This window comes from Lampetra fluviatilis, chromosome 73 (assembly GCF_964198595.1).
Source record: "Lampetra fluviatilis chromosome 73, kcLamFluv1.1, whole genome shotgun sequence".
Taxonomy (NCBI): Eukaryota; Metazoa; Chordata; class Hyperoartia; order Petromyzontiformes; family Petromyzontidae; genus Lampetra; species Lampetra fluviatilis.
This window is the reverse complement of record NC_136347.1, coordinates 2,402,015-2,415,755: the sequence shown is the minus strand read 5'-3', so window position 1 is coordinate 2,415,755 and position 13,741 is coordinate 2,402,015.

The window sequence follows — 13,741 nt, the reverse complement described above, 5'->3', positions numbered from 1 at the left end:
GGAGCCACCGACGCTCACGGCTACAAGGGGACCCTGGCACTGGGATCCCATCGCCATGACGTCATCATGACGACGACCTCCATTGGACTCTCAGCTGGTTACACATCACTTCTTTTCCACTGCACACCTGAGCCATGCTAGGACTGTGCCAAGCCGATGTGGCGCAGCTCAGGAGGGGGCCAGGCTGTTTTTCCACTGCAGAGACTGAGCCGTGCCGTGAACGAGTCGAGATGCATGGAGGTTGAAAATTATAAATGCTGCACCTGGCCCTGCTTGGCCCTGGGTGAGATTCCGATGTCTTATGAGAGCTGGGTGGTTTGGTTCTGGCTCCGTGCAGCAAACTGCAGTGGAAAACCACCAGGACCACCAGGACTCTGGGCTGGCACGGCTCAGTTGTGCCGGTGGGAAAGGGGTCTGAAGGAGACCGCTCCACGTGTGCTGGGTGAGTGCTTCTCGGTGTGAACTCACGCAGGAGGGAGATGAACGCTGTGACCAGGACCCACTTCATGGTGCCTCCGTCTCCTGATGAACACAGAAGAGAATGGTTCATCACATCTCTCGCTCCACTCACCACCAGCGGTTAAAGTGGGGCATGGTGAGCCGGAATGCATTCCAATGAGGGAACAGATGGTTTGGTAGAGCAGCAATAGAGCACAGACATCAGTGAAATACATAAATGCGTCTTTACTACGGATGCGGAGCACAGGCAGAGGCCTGAAATGCCAAGCCGCCAGCAACAAACTGCACTGTTCAAGGTATAATCGATAACGTGAACACGCTTCTTGTAAGAGACGGCAATGTTCTTCACCTGAGGACGGCTGCTTGTGTTGTGGCCGAAACGTCATGAGAATTGTATTTTATTATGTTTATTTTATTTTATTATTTCCCTTCTACGTGACTTTACCGAAAGAACCAAGAAGATGAATCCCTGCAGTCACGAAAGCTTTACATCGAAAAATATTGTCAATAATTGAGGATGCATTAAATGCGTTTATTCAAACGTGTTCTGCATGTTTTCGAACAGATATGAAGAATAGAACACGGCAAATATCACCACGATGCCATGAACACCTTCAAGACGGATCTATTCACACTTTGTGGGCAGGATCAATAAAGGTTGTGATTTTAATGACTACTCACCCACAGCCTGTCCCGTGTCTCTGTCTATCTTCTTGTCCCGTGTCTCTCTCGCCTCGAGTGAATTGTTCCTCTCCCACGCCCGCTCAGCAGCAGCAGCAGCAACTCGCACTTCCCCACAGAAGTCGTCCGCCTCCCGCACCACGAAGCCGGTGTCGGGGAAGCACCACGCGCTCAGCTTATAAAGGCGGCGAGGTGTGTGACGCACTCCCATTGGACGCAGCTGCTTCACTCCCATTGGACGCACCGAGGTAATTTGCAAATGGTAGTCTGTCTGGATTTACGAGATTTTCAAGCGCTATGGGTGTACCGGCCTAAAAATGTGCTGCTACCCCCCACGACCCCCACGACCCCCACCCGCTGGCAGGAGCGGCTCGAACCGGCCTTGGTGTCGACTCCAGCGCTGCACCGCCGCCGCCGCTGTTTGTTGCCGTCACTGCAGCTGGCACCGTTCTGTCTGAGCGCCCCGTTTTGGTGCGCGTCTCGAGACCGGCGTGGTGAAGTATGGTCAAACTTCACCCCCCACGCACACAGAGGCGCGTGGTTGTGAGTGGTGGAGGTGCCCACACTCTACCCCTCCACCCCAGCACCACCACGCATTTGTGATATCCAAGTCGCTTCTTCAAAAGAGCTACATAGCTCAGCGGGGCCTTACCTGGTAAAATAAACGAAATAGTTTAGTTTACATATAATTAAATATAAAGCATCAGTGAGGGCAATTGCTGATCGGGTGCCAACTAATCCACTCCAGTCACTCATTTTTAGTCGGTCGCCTCCTGATCACCCTTCGATTGCTACTGACTGGGTGGGCGAGTGGCTGTGTGGGTAGCTGAGTGGGTGGGTGGCTGGGTGAGTGCTGGGTGGGTGGGTGGGTGGCTGGCTGGCTGGGTGGGTGGCTGGGTGAATGCTGGCTGGGTGGCTGGGTGGCTGGGTGAATGTTGGGTGGATGGCTGGGTGAATGCTGGGTGGGTGGCTGGGTGAATGCTGGGTGAATGTTGGGTGGGTGGCTGGGTGAATGCTGGGTGGGTGGCTGGGTGAATGCTGGGTGGGTGGCTGGGTGAATGCTGGGTGGTGGCTGGCTGAGTGGGTGGCTGAGTGGGTGGGATCCTATGCAAAGTGCCTACCGTGAGCTATGGGATAACACGGCCCTGCTCGAGAGGGCCGGTGAGTGGTGCGGTGCTGGTGCAGCACGAGCGAGCGCTGTGGGGGTTCTGCGTGTGACTGCACTAAGGGGGGATGGGGTCTGCGTGTGACTGCACTAAGGGGGGGGGGTCTCCATGCGTGGCTCCCCCACGCGCAGTGCCGGGTGGCCCTCTCAGCTGCGGCCTCTCGCGCCTTCAGAGGGACCTCGCAGACGTCCCGGAACGTCTGACCTCAAGTACTTTGCTCGGTGATGCATTTGCAGGAGTGAAAACTTTGTTCTTTGTCACCTGAAAACGACTAACCTGCAGTACCTCTATTTAAATACACTATCGAGTGAAATATCGTTGAATATTTTATACACTGTTCTTGTAAAACTCAGGGCCATGTTTTAGTCTTCTGGTTGTGCCATTGACTGCGGTTAAGACTTGTTTAGAGTCGTTCTTTGTGATCCAAGACTCGCACTGTACCTGAGTGGATTCTGTAAATAAAAACACAAGCATGTTGCATTCTCTGTCCAAGGGCTCAAGTGCCCCTCATCCCACCTCGTCACTCACTACTCGCCCTGCTCACTTCGTCACTCCCCACTCGCCCCTCTCACCTCGTCATCTCCCCACTTCTCGTCGTCGCCTCCTCCCTCCTGTCTCTCTCTGTCTGTGTCTCTGTCTTGTGTCTCTCTCTGTCTCTTTCTCTCTGTGTCTCTCTCTGTGTCTCTCTCTTTCTGTCTCTTGGCGGAACTCGTCCCTCAGAGCCACCCTCAGCCAGAGGTGGAAATTCCTCATTCCATGTCCCCCTTTAGAGCAGCAGTCCCCAACCTTTTTGGCACCAGGGACCGGTTCCGTGGAAGACAATTTTTTCACGGACCGGGGAGGGGGGGGTCATCATTGGGTCTTTCCCCCTTTTCAAAGAAGCTCTCCAGCGACGTTTGTTTTTTACTCATTTTGGCTACTAGGGGTTAGCAGCTTGTGGGCTTACCAACACTGACTGAGACAAGCGCGCAGTACGGGAAAGAGGCGTGGATGGAAGTGGTGAATAACACTGGTCAACACACTTTTTCTGGCATAAGGTATTTCAACGGTTTTACGGTAATTTTGGGGTGCTGATTCCACATCTGGCATCAGTTTTTGTCTATCACATCAGGTTTTTGAGATATCAAATATTGCATTTTCAATAAAAAAAAACTGCATAAGAAAAATATTAAATAAATGTGGATATCTACATATATGATATTATAAACACACTATCCTAAAAATACAGCACCATATTTTAACACTAAAGCAGTCACTGACTCGCAAAAACTTGCAATCATAAGTGACAGAGTTAATTTCGGGTAAAATCAATGAAAATGGGGTATGCCGATAGCATAAAAATGAGATGTGATAGAGCAAATCTGAGATCAATCAGATTTGGAATCAGCACCCTGAAATTAGTCTAAAACAGCTGCAAAAGTCCAGGCCAGAAAAAAAAGTTTTTTTGTTGTTGACCAGTGTATAATAAAACAATGGGGGCAGGCCACGTGCAGACTCACCTCTCACCTCCTGCTGCTGTGCGGCCCGGTTACTAACAGGCCTCGGACCGATACCAGTCCGCGTCCCGGGGGTTGGAGACCCCCCTGCTTTGAAGGACAACTCCCGACTGCACACACCGTTCATAACTCTATCATTCATAATCACGGTTTTTGGGTCAGATCGCGTTATTTATAAATGTGTCGTAACCCTCCACCACCCGACACGGCCAAACAGTAAAAAATGTGTCACTTTTTCAAAGGACTAAATAATTAACTTCGTTAGCCCACCAGTGTGCTGAAGAGATAATCAACAGCATTTTTTAATTTGAGTAGTACGACGTTTCGCTGAAAATTACAATCAGCTTCATCGGGCAAGAATGGTGAAGCTCTCCTGTTGCTTCCGGTCTTAAATAGAGCAGCATCAGGGTGACGTCATCATTTAATTCAATTCAATCTGGTGCAGTGATTCTCTATCATATGCGCTGGTAGGTGTTGTGTGTGTGTGTAATCCGGTGAGCGCATTGTGCAATGAACCTGACCCCTAGGTAGACTCGGCCTCAAACGAGTAGCTGGTGTGATGTGTAAACGTCGCCACTGGGGAGAAAAAGGCGGCCGGGCGTGGTGCTGGCTACGGGACTGCGAGGCTCTGGATCTGGATGCAAGTTCACGGTGCTCGGTGAGAGCCCTCGAGGCCGCCGCTTTGTCGCCGGCGAGACGACAGCGCCCCCCGGTGGTGGGAGACGGCGAGACGACAGCGCCCCCCGGTGGTGGGAGGAGCTGTGCAGAGCGCCCTCTGGTGGAGGTCCTTCCGCCTGCAGTGGCGTGAGCGAGCCGTTGCAGGTGTAGAGGAGAGTAGTGGCGTCGTGTGCGCTGTCCAGTGCGATGACGTCACGGGACGTGGGGTCACGCGCGCTGGAAAATGCACATGACATCACGTCTCCTAGGGTACTTAAGGGATACCCCGTGACGTAAGCGGGGTCACTGTGGGAACGGGTAAAGTAAGCAGGGTGAAGAGGGAACCAGGGGTAGAGAGAGGGATCGAATAGGGAGTCTGGGGAGAAGCCGGTGGTAGCCGTAGAGGTGCTTCTCTCTCCGCTCGGTGGAGTCGGCAGAGTCCACGATCCGACACGAGAAAGAGAGACCGGAGCTCGCCGGCAGGGACCCGGACTCAGAGTAGGACCCCCCCTAGCCCCTGGGAGTTGTGTACCCTGCTGTGTAATATTGTAACAGCTTTAATAAACCCTGGCGAAAGCCCTTAACTTACCTCCGTCTCCGAGTGCATCCGTCGGAACTACTCAACACAGAGGCTGCACCTTCATCGTTGATCTTTGTCACATCGAGCGCCGTGTTTTACATTCTCAAGCGACCCTGACTGCTGATGAGACGCTGAATGTCGAAACCGGTCCAGAATGTTTTTGCTGGCTTTGGAAGCACCAAGGGTGCTGCTGAAATTGTGCACTCACGGAAAGATTTTTGTTGCTGCATTTTAGTTTTGATGTGGAGGGGTCCGATGAACGTGAAAGAGACGAATCCGCTGGGGCTTTGGTTGATGTGGATTTGTACAGTGGCGTGATGTGACCGCCAGGGGGCAGTGCAGTTGCGTGATGAGTTTCATTGATTCATCACGCAGACGTATTCTTAGGTTTTTTTCGGTAAAGTCACGTAGGTAAAAAAATTAAAATTAATAAAGTAAAATAAAAAAACGCAGACGGTTAGTTTTGGATCGCGTGAAAATAAACGTGTAGTGAACTCACCACCACACGGCCAATTAGTCAGGTTTGTCACGTGAACAAGAAGCGTGCCAATCAGCGCCTACTTCAGCACATCGGTGTGATGGAGAGTAAACCCACAACATTTACAATTCGAGTACGACGCTTCGCTTCTGATGAAGAGGGATGGCGTGGGATGGAGTGGGGTGGAGAGGGGTCGAGTGGGATGGAGAGGGATGGAGAGGGGTGGAGAGGGATGGAGTGGGATGAAGAGGGATGGAGTGGGATGGAGTGGGGTGGAGTGGGATGGAGAGGGATGGAGTGGGATGGAGTGGGATGGAGAGGGATGGAGAGGGATGGAGAGGGATGGAGTGGGATGGAGAGGGATGGAGAGGGGTGGAGAGGGAAGGAGTGGGGTGGAGAGGGATGGAGAGGGATGGAGTGGGATGGAGTGGGGGGGAGTGGGGTGGAGAGGGATGGAGTGGGATGGAGTGGGATGGAGTGGGATGGAGTGGGATGGAGTGGGGTGGAGAGGGATGGAGTGGGGTGGAGTGGGATGGAGTGGGGTGGAGAGGGATGGAGTGGGGTGGAGTGGGGTGGAGAGGGATGGAGTGGGATGGAGTGGAGTGGGGTGGAGAGGGATGGAGTGGGATGGAGAGGGGTGGAGAGGGGTGGAGAGCGATGGAGTGGGATGGAGAGGGATGGAGTGGGATGGAGAGGGGTGGAGTGGGATGGAGTGGGATGGAGAGGGTGGAGTGGGATGGAGTGGGATGGAGAGGGATGGAGTGGGGTGGGGTGGAGTGGGATGGAGTGGGATGGAGTGGGATGGAGTGGGGTGGAGAGGGATGGAGTGGGATGGAGAGGGATGGAGAGGGATGGAGTGGGATGGAGTGGGGTGGAGTGGGATGGAGTGGGGTGGAGAGGGATGGAGTGGGGTGGAGAGGGATGGAGTGGGGTGGAGAGGGATGGAGAGGGATGGAGTGGGATGGAGTGGGATGGAGAGGGATGGAGAGGGATGGAGTGGGATGGAGAGGGATGGAGTGGGATGGAGAGGGATGGAGTGGGATGGAGAGGGATGGAGAGGGGTGGAGGGAGCTTGAGCCAGGGCCCTGCCCTTGAGATGAACGTTCACTTTCCTGCAGTGGAGCTTCCCAGCTACAGGCGTGTTGTGATAAGATGATTAATAGACAAGACTCGCTATGGCTGCAACATTTTTTTTATTGCCTTATGAGTTTTTGGCGACCAGCATTTGAACCTCAAGGCCGGACCCAGGGTCCCATAAGCCCCCGGGGTCCCATAAGCCCCCGGGGTCCCATAAGCCCCCAGGGTCCCATAAGCCCCCGGCTCTTGCATAAATTTTATATTATAATGTAAATATATTATGTTTGCGGTGGCTGGGCATGCGGGCTACATGGCCCAGCCAACACACGCGCTCTTGCCCAGCGCGAGGGTGACTCAACATTTCGCGAATGGCTTCACTGAATAAAATAGTTCCACGGTTCAGTTTGCAAATGCGCGTTCGCGTTTAAAGTCGATGTTAACAAACGAAACTTCACGAAGCATTTCACAAGTAGTACTAATCACATACTTGCATTTCCCATAAATATGTTAAATTCCTCTTGATATGCAAATTATTTTGTCAAGGCGCCCTTCCCCCCTTCCAACCCAGCTTAAATATACACTCCAAGCGTGGTGGTGTTTCATTCAGACTCTGTCTTCTCGACAGACCTGGTCTTCACCTGAGGACGGCTGCTTGCGTTGTGGCCGAAACGTCGTGGGAATTATTTTATTATGTTTAATTTTTATTATTTTATTACTTCCCTTCTACGTGATTTTACCGAAAGAACCAAGAAGATGAATCCCTGCAGTCACGAAAGCTTTAAATCGAAATTCACGGAAGAAGCTGGTTCACAAGTGTGTGCGTTCGTAAGTCGCGGACTTCCTGGCACGTACCGACACGCGGGGTGTGGGCGGACTGCACAACTCCATATATGGGCATGGGACGTATCCGCCGTTATTTTTGGCGCGAAATGATTTTGGCGGGAAGATTTTGTACAATGGCGTTTCTAACGGTAGCGCGATATTATTTGCGACCTGGAACCACGCGTTTTATTCGCATAACAGCTTTGCCAAGTAATTTAGCCATCGTGAACGCGCACGGTCGATCCACTGCTGGATGAATGGCTCCTGCTTCCCAAGCCGCCGTCATCACCTCACGATGATGATGATGAGGTAACGACGCACGGAGAGTGACTGACGCCACTTCTCAGCAGATGTCATCACCTCGTTAAATGTCATCCCCTCGGTACGCAAAGACTGAACACGGACACGCTTGTAGACATCCACAGACACGCATTGACGTACACGGACAGCAGTACTTAGACACTTACACGACAGCTATAGACTCACACAGCCTTTAACTGCCTGTCGCGGGCAAGTGCTGGAAGCGAACAGCGCCTATGAAGGTCGGAACGGGGGTGGCAAGGACCACGCCCGGCCGCCTTTGTCTCCCCAGTGCTGATGTTTTATACACACCGTGCCACGTAGAAAGTATTGACCGCGAACGGGAATCGAACTCGTCACACGCACGCACAGCGGGCGGACAAGGGGGTGGTGGTGGTGGCGACAGATTTTGTTTTTAATTCCACAGACGATTAAATAATAAGCAGCCACTGTTCGTGGAAAGCTGCTGCTGATGTTGTTGAGAGGTAGGCAGTGCTGGAGTTGTAGCGAGGCGCACACCGCGTTTGCAGCGACCCCAGGTTGTGCCGCTGCGTTCTCTGTGTGACAGTCTCTCAGTACAGTATCTGTTTAACACGTAGTATAGTAGTATAGTAGTGGTACTTTCGCGATCAATATTATCCACAAGAGGTTGTTTTTGGGTTAGATCGCGTAAATATACAATGTGTCGTCAAAGCCGCCGCCACCCGACGCAGTCAATTAGTAAGGGTTCAGTAAACAAAACATGCCAACTCGTTACTAGTTCAGCACTAACTGGTGTGTTGATGCTGGTTGTAAATACTGGCGAAACGTCATACTCGAATTGTAAATGTTGGGGATTTATTCTCCAACACACAACCGATGTGCTATACTAGTAACTAATTGCCATGTTTTGTTTACGTTACACAACTTTACTAATTGGCTGTGTCGGGTGGTGGCAGGTTTAACAACACATTTATATTTCACACGATCTAACCCAAACATACCTCTCACAGTATCTGTGTGTGCGACTGCCTCCTTATTCGATGCCTTTTCTGATGTGCGTATAGCGCTATGCATACTATAAGCATAATTTTAGCCTCTACAAAAACATGCACGTACACTAACATATCGTTGCATGCAGTACTCTACACAGGCTTGCTGATGGGTTTTTACATTGATTGTAATTGCAAATCGCAATTAAGAGGGTTTGTCCAACTAGCTGGGGTGTTACCGTATACGATTTAATTTGGAATCCATTGTCATATGTTAGGGTTTTCTAGTTACGTTAAGCACATAGTACAGATAACATGGCGTCTCATTGGCACGTATACATAATATATCTGTGAATATGACAATGTTGTCGGGTGGTACAGTGTTGATAAGAATTTTGGCATAAAACTACTACGTGGCCTCAACCGAATTAAATATAGATCAATAGTTATGTTGTGCAATCAAGGCAAGTAGCTCAGTATAAGTGCTTTGTCAACATCTGGAATAATGGAGGAAACTTACGAATGAAAATAAGTTACAATTCTATCCTGTCCATGATTAACTCAACAATTGTCCATAACAAACAAACACTTTTCTGTTAATATTTGCGACGGACAATTACTATTTGTGCACCGGAGAAATGTTGTGATGCACAATAACTCAACCCATTAATCTTTAACAAGGCTGTAAAATGAAATGTATAATCGGCGACGTTTTGAGCAATGGCCATTCTTCATAGCAGATAGTTGGAAAACATGATCTATAGACCCAAGTTCCTTAGAAAATCCCCATAAAATCCGAAAAAACAATATTTCGCATACCCGCCATTGCCCTCAATGGAAGAAAAGGCAGGGATCAGTGTTGCTCAAACGTTTGTTTGGAATAAGGTTAAGGAATAAAGACTTTAGAAGACAAATCAGGTGTCACTGATTCTCCTGTTAAATCAAAATAATGCAGGTGGAAATGAGCAGGATGCATCGTGAGCACAGCCTATGAGAGACAACATTTCTGAGAGATCGAGGGAAGGCAAAGGAGGGCGAAAAAGATAGCGGAAGAAACAGTTAATGAGATGAAAGCAACTAATTTGCAGGCCACTGCTGGACAAGAGCAACTGAGAAAAGGAATTGAAGAAACTAAGCAAAGGAAAGAAAGTACCTTTGCACAGCAGTGAGGAAATTGCACGCGGACAACATTGTATGATTTCAGACACTACTGCATAGCTGCACTTGCAAGTGAAGCAGCGACAACAGCAGCACGTGTAATGACGTTAAATGGATCACTACGGCGCGTAGCGTGGGGGGGGACCGGGGGAATGATTTCACCTTCCCAGAGAGTTCCAGAAGGAGGGCATGGCTAGGGCAGAGCAAGCCATGAACGAGTATATAAGCCAGAGCACTCAGAGCTCTGGCTCAGTTATCTCCACACTGAAGACTGAAGACCGGGCTGGAGAATAGGACCCTGGACCCCAAGCTCCACAGTCCTTCTAAGGGCCGGAAGCTCAGTGAGGCCAGTGGTCAGGACCCACGGACCAGGAGGTCGGGTCAGTCAGCCTCCCCTAGGTCCCAGCCGGACGACGATAGGAAACGGGTTACCAGTGTTAGGTCCCATATAATTCGGAGGCCATAGCTCCATAGGTATCGGCTGAAGGGACCGATATACCCTTCATGTAGGAACCTTGTAGTAAAGACAATAAACCAAAGTGTTGCCTCATAAGAACTTTATTTATTTATATATATATAGATAATATTGGTCGCAAAAGCCTATATGTTAGACTTAAAACATGGTTGGCAATCGCAAATATTTTAAATATAAAAACTATAGACCTGAATGGGAAATGTTTGTCAAGACCAAACATGTGCAGCATGGCACTTATAAACTAATCTCTTCCAAGCAGTCACAGTGTGGATCTTCTGGCCCAGTTGTTCCCAACCTTTCTGGACCCACGTTAACTGTCAACCCTCAAAACAAACTGCGGAATAACTTGCAGTGTATACAAAAAAGGTTTTAGGAATAAAATCGTGGTATCGGCAACATTCTTCAGGGAAATTAACATGGCCGTGTGGTCTACAGCTCACAGGTTGGGAACCACTCCTCTCGATCCACATCTCCCAACAGTCACCATGAGCAGCACAGACTCCTGAGATCAATGCTTCCCGATCGTACAGATACAACAGACATTAGTTTGTGGCAAGTTCAAGGCGCCTACGATGTAATCTCTTCTGGGCCAAACATCCCAGAGTAAGAACCTTTAGAGTCCCGAGACTTGTGCAACGCACGCACATTCAGGTCCCTTCACAGCCAAAGAACCCCCGTATAGCCTCATCAGACTGTTGGGTCAAGTGCGGTTAGCGAGTAGTAGCACCGATGAAGGCCGGAATGGCACACGAGGGTGTGGGTGACTGACACCACTCCCGACCGCCTTTGTCTCCCCAGTGGCCTCGAGACTTGTGCAAGGCATGCACATTCATGTCCCTTCACAAGCACAACTCAAACCTGCACCACAACCACGGCGCAAATATTAAAGCGGAGAACATTAACTTAGTACCCATGATCAACACTGGGATACACATGCGGTATTTACAAGTGCTCACACGAATAGATGAATGAATGTCACACCAGTGTAGAAAAACGCACCTCGCTTGTAAACCGCGCGACAGACAAAGACGAACTGAGAGGGAGAGCGGCGTCGCTTGGGCAACCTTCCCCCTCTCACCATCCACGCCGTCCGGTAGGAGTGTGCCGTCTGTGCCACGGCAGCCAATATTAAAAATACAAACCCGCGAATTTCATATTCTGTACGTCTCCAATAAATTCTACGTGAACGCAGAGAGATTAGAGGGTAGAGGTAGGAGAACACAGCGAGTACAGGGAGATGAGAGGGGAGAGGTAGCGGAGAGTCTAAGGAGGATCGTGTAGGCGGAGAGTGCGATCTCGCAGTCGATTCGGGATTTGATTTGTAGCCAGTGGGGGAATCTGAGGATTGGGATGATGAGGTTTCATTTACAGAAGCTGTGAGGTGAGGCAGCAGCAGGATTCTGGATCCTGCAGAATTTAGCGATGAGGGATTTGAATTGGCCAAAGAGGAGTGTGGAAAGTCACAGAGAGGGAGAGAGATGACAAAAGCACGGTCTGTAAATAATCAGCTCATAAAACACAGGCAGTCAGCACCGCACTCTCGCGTGGCACTGTGGGTAAGAGCGGCTCCACGTGCCAGCCAGGGTGGTCACGGGGGAGCCCACCGAAGATTTCTTCAAACGGCTTCCGTGCCTTTGTCTCCGTTGTCCCCCTTGTGTCAATTCACCTCCATCAGTGGATGCTCATTTTCCTCCACATCACCGTGCAAGTCTGCTTGCCCATCTCCACTGAGGAACAAGAACACGAGTTTACAAACCGCACGGTGCCTGTACACAGCAACACCTGGACACAGTTCACGGGGAATGGACCCCCCAGGTGCTCATTGGTGCTGACTCAGCGCCTCTGAGGTCCCAGCCCAGCTTCCTGCGTTCACGTTCATTCGTGAGGAGCTGGGCTGGGCGCTCCTGGTGCCAGGCTAGAGGTTACAAACTAATTTATTTGTCACTGCTTTGGGTGTTCAGTTTGTTGTCTTTTCCCCCACCCCTTCGGTTAGCTACGGATGGCTACGTAGGGTGCAAAAGAAGTTCAACGCACACACGTACTGTACATACTTGTGTGAGCCGGGGGAGGTCCCAGACGACCGACGGCATTTCTGGATGAAGATGACGGCAGCCGCTGCTATGACGATCACGAAGACCACCACTGCCGCCACCACAAGCCCCATCCTGTTTCTGAAGTGGGGATCTGCTGTGGGCGAGGTCTCCCCTGCTGCAGCGACAGTCATGCCACTTGCACCGCCGTGCAGCTGTGGAGCTGCAGAGACACGGACGGCGTTGTCAAGAACCAATACAGAGAGGGGGGCTCAACGAGACCCCCACTCGTACCCAGCACCACCGCCCCACCCAGCGACTCAACACGGCTTCACATGCAGCAGGGAGAGACCACTCACTCAACACGGCTTCACATGCAGCAGGGAGAGACCACTCACTCAACACGGCTTCCGTGCATCAGGGAGAGACCACTCACTCAACACGGCTTCACATGCAGCAGGGAGAAGAGACCACTCACTCAACACGGCTTCACGTGCAGCAGGGAGAGACCACTCACTCAACACGGCTTCCGTGCATCAGAGCGATTCTCTGCCGAGACTCCTCTCTGTACAACGACCGCTCTCCAGCGCTGCACCCTCCACCCTGAGATCTGTGACCCTTGACCTCCCACCAACAACCGTGAGCCCGACTCTCCCCTCTCATTCACCTGCAGCTGTCACGTTCAGCTTCACCTCTCGTTCCACCTGCCAGTCAACCTTCCCACAGCTGGTACAAAGAACATGGCACTTAAGCACGGGGCTGAGGTTGCTGGAGACGTTGAGGATCTTGAGAGAGCAGTCACCCTTCTCCTCGTTTCCCGCAAACTCGGCTATTCCAAGCCAGAGATTCCCAAGATGCGAGTCGTAGATCTGGAACAACATGAACCACAATCCTAGCACGATCAAATCACAATGCACCTGAACTCATCGGATCTTGATAGCCAAGCAGAGTTGAGCTTAATACTTTGACTGGGAATGCCAGAGATTGTCGTAGACTTGGGCTGCCAGGCGGTCATAAGATTGTGAAACAGCCATAGATTTGGTTTGCAGGCAGCGTTCAAGATTGGTTCTATTTATGGATTGAGTGTGTGTAGAGCTTTTCCCATTATCCATTTGTGTGGTGGGGTTTTTCTCTCGATTCTCTGGTTTCCGCTGAACATGATTCCTAACATGTCGACATAAACATCAGTTAATGAGCTGAATATTGAGGGTTGCGTGGAAGGAGGTTCTCACATTGATGATATCATCTGTGCTTACTTACAAGGTAGCGTGTGGGCATCGTGAGCCACGTGATGTAGAGGTCACTCGAGACGATCGACGGTGGGGAGAATGAGCAGGCAAGAGTCACGCTCTCTCCCTCCGTCACATCCACACTCTCCGATAGGAAGAGCT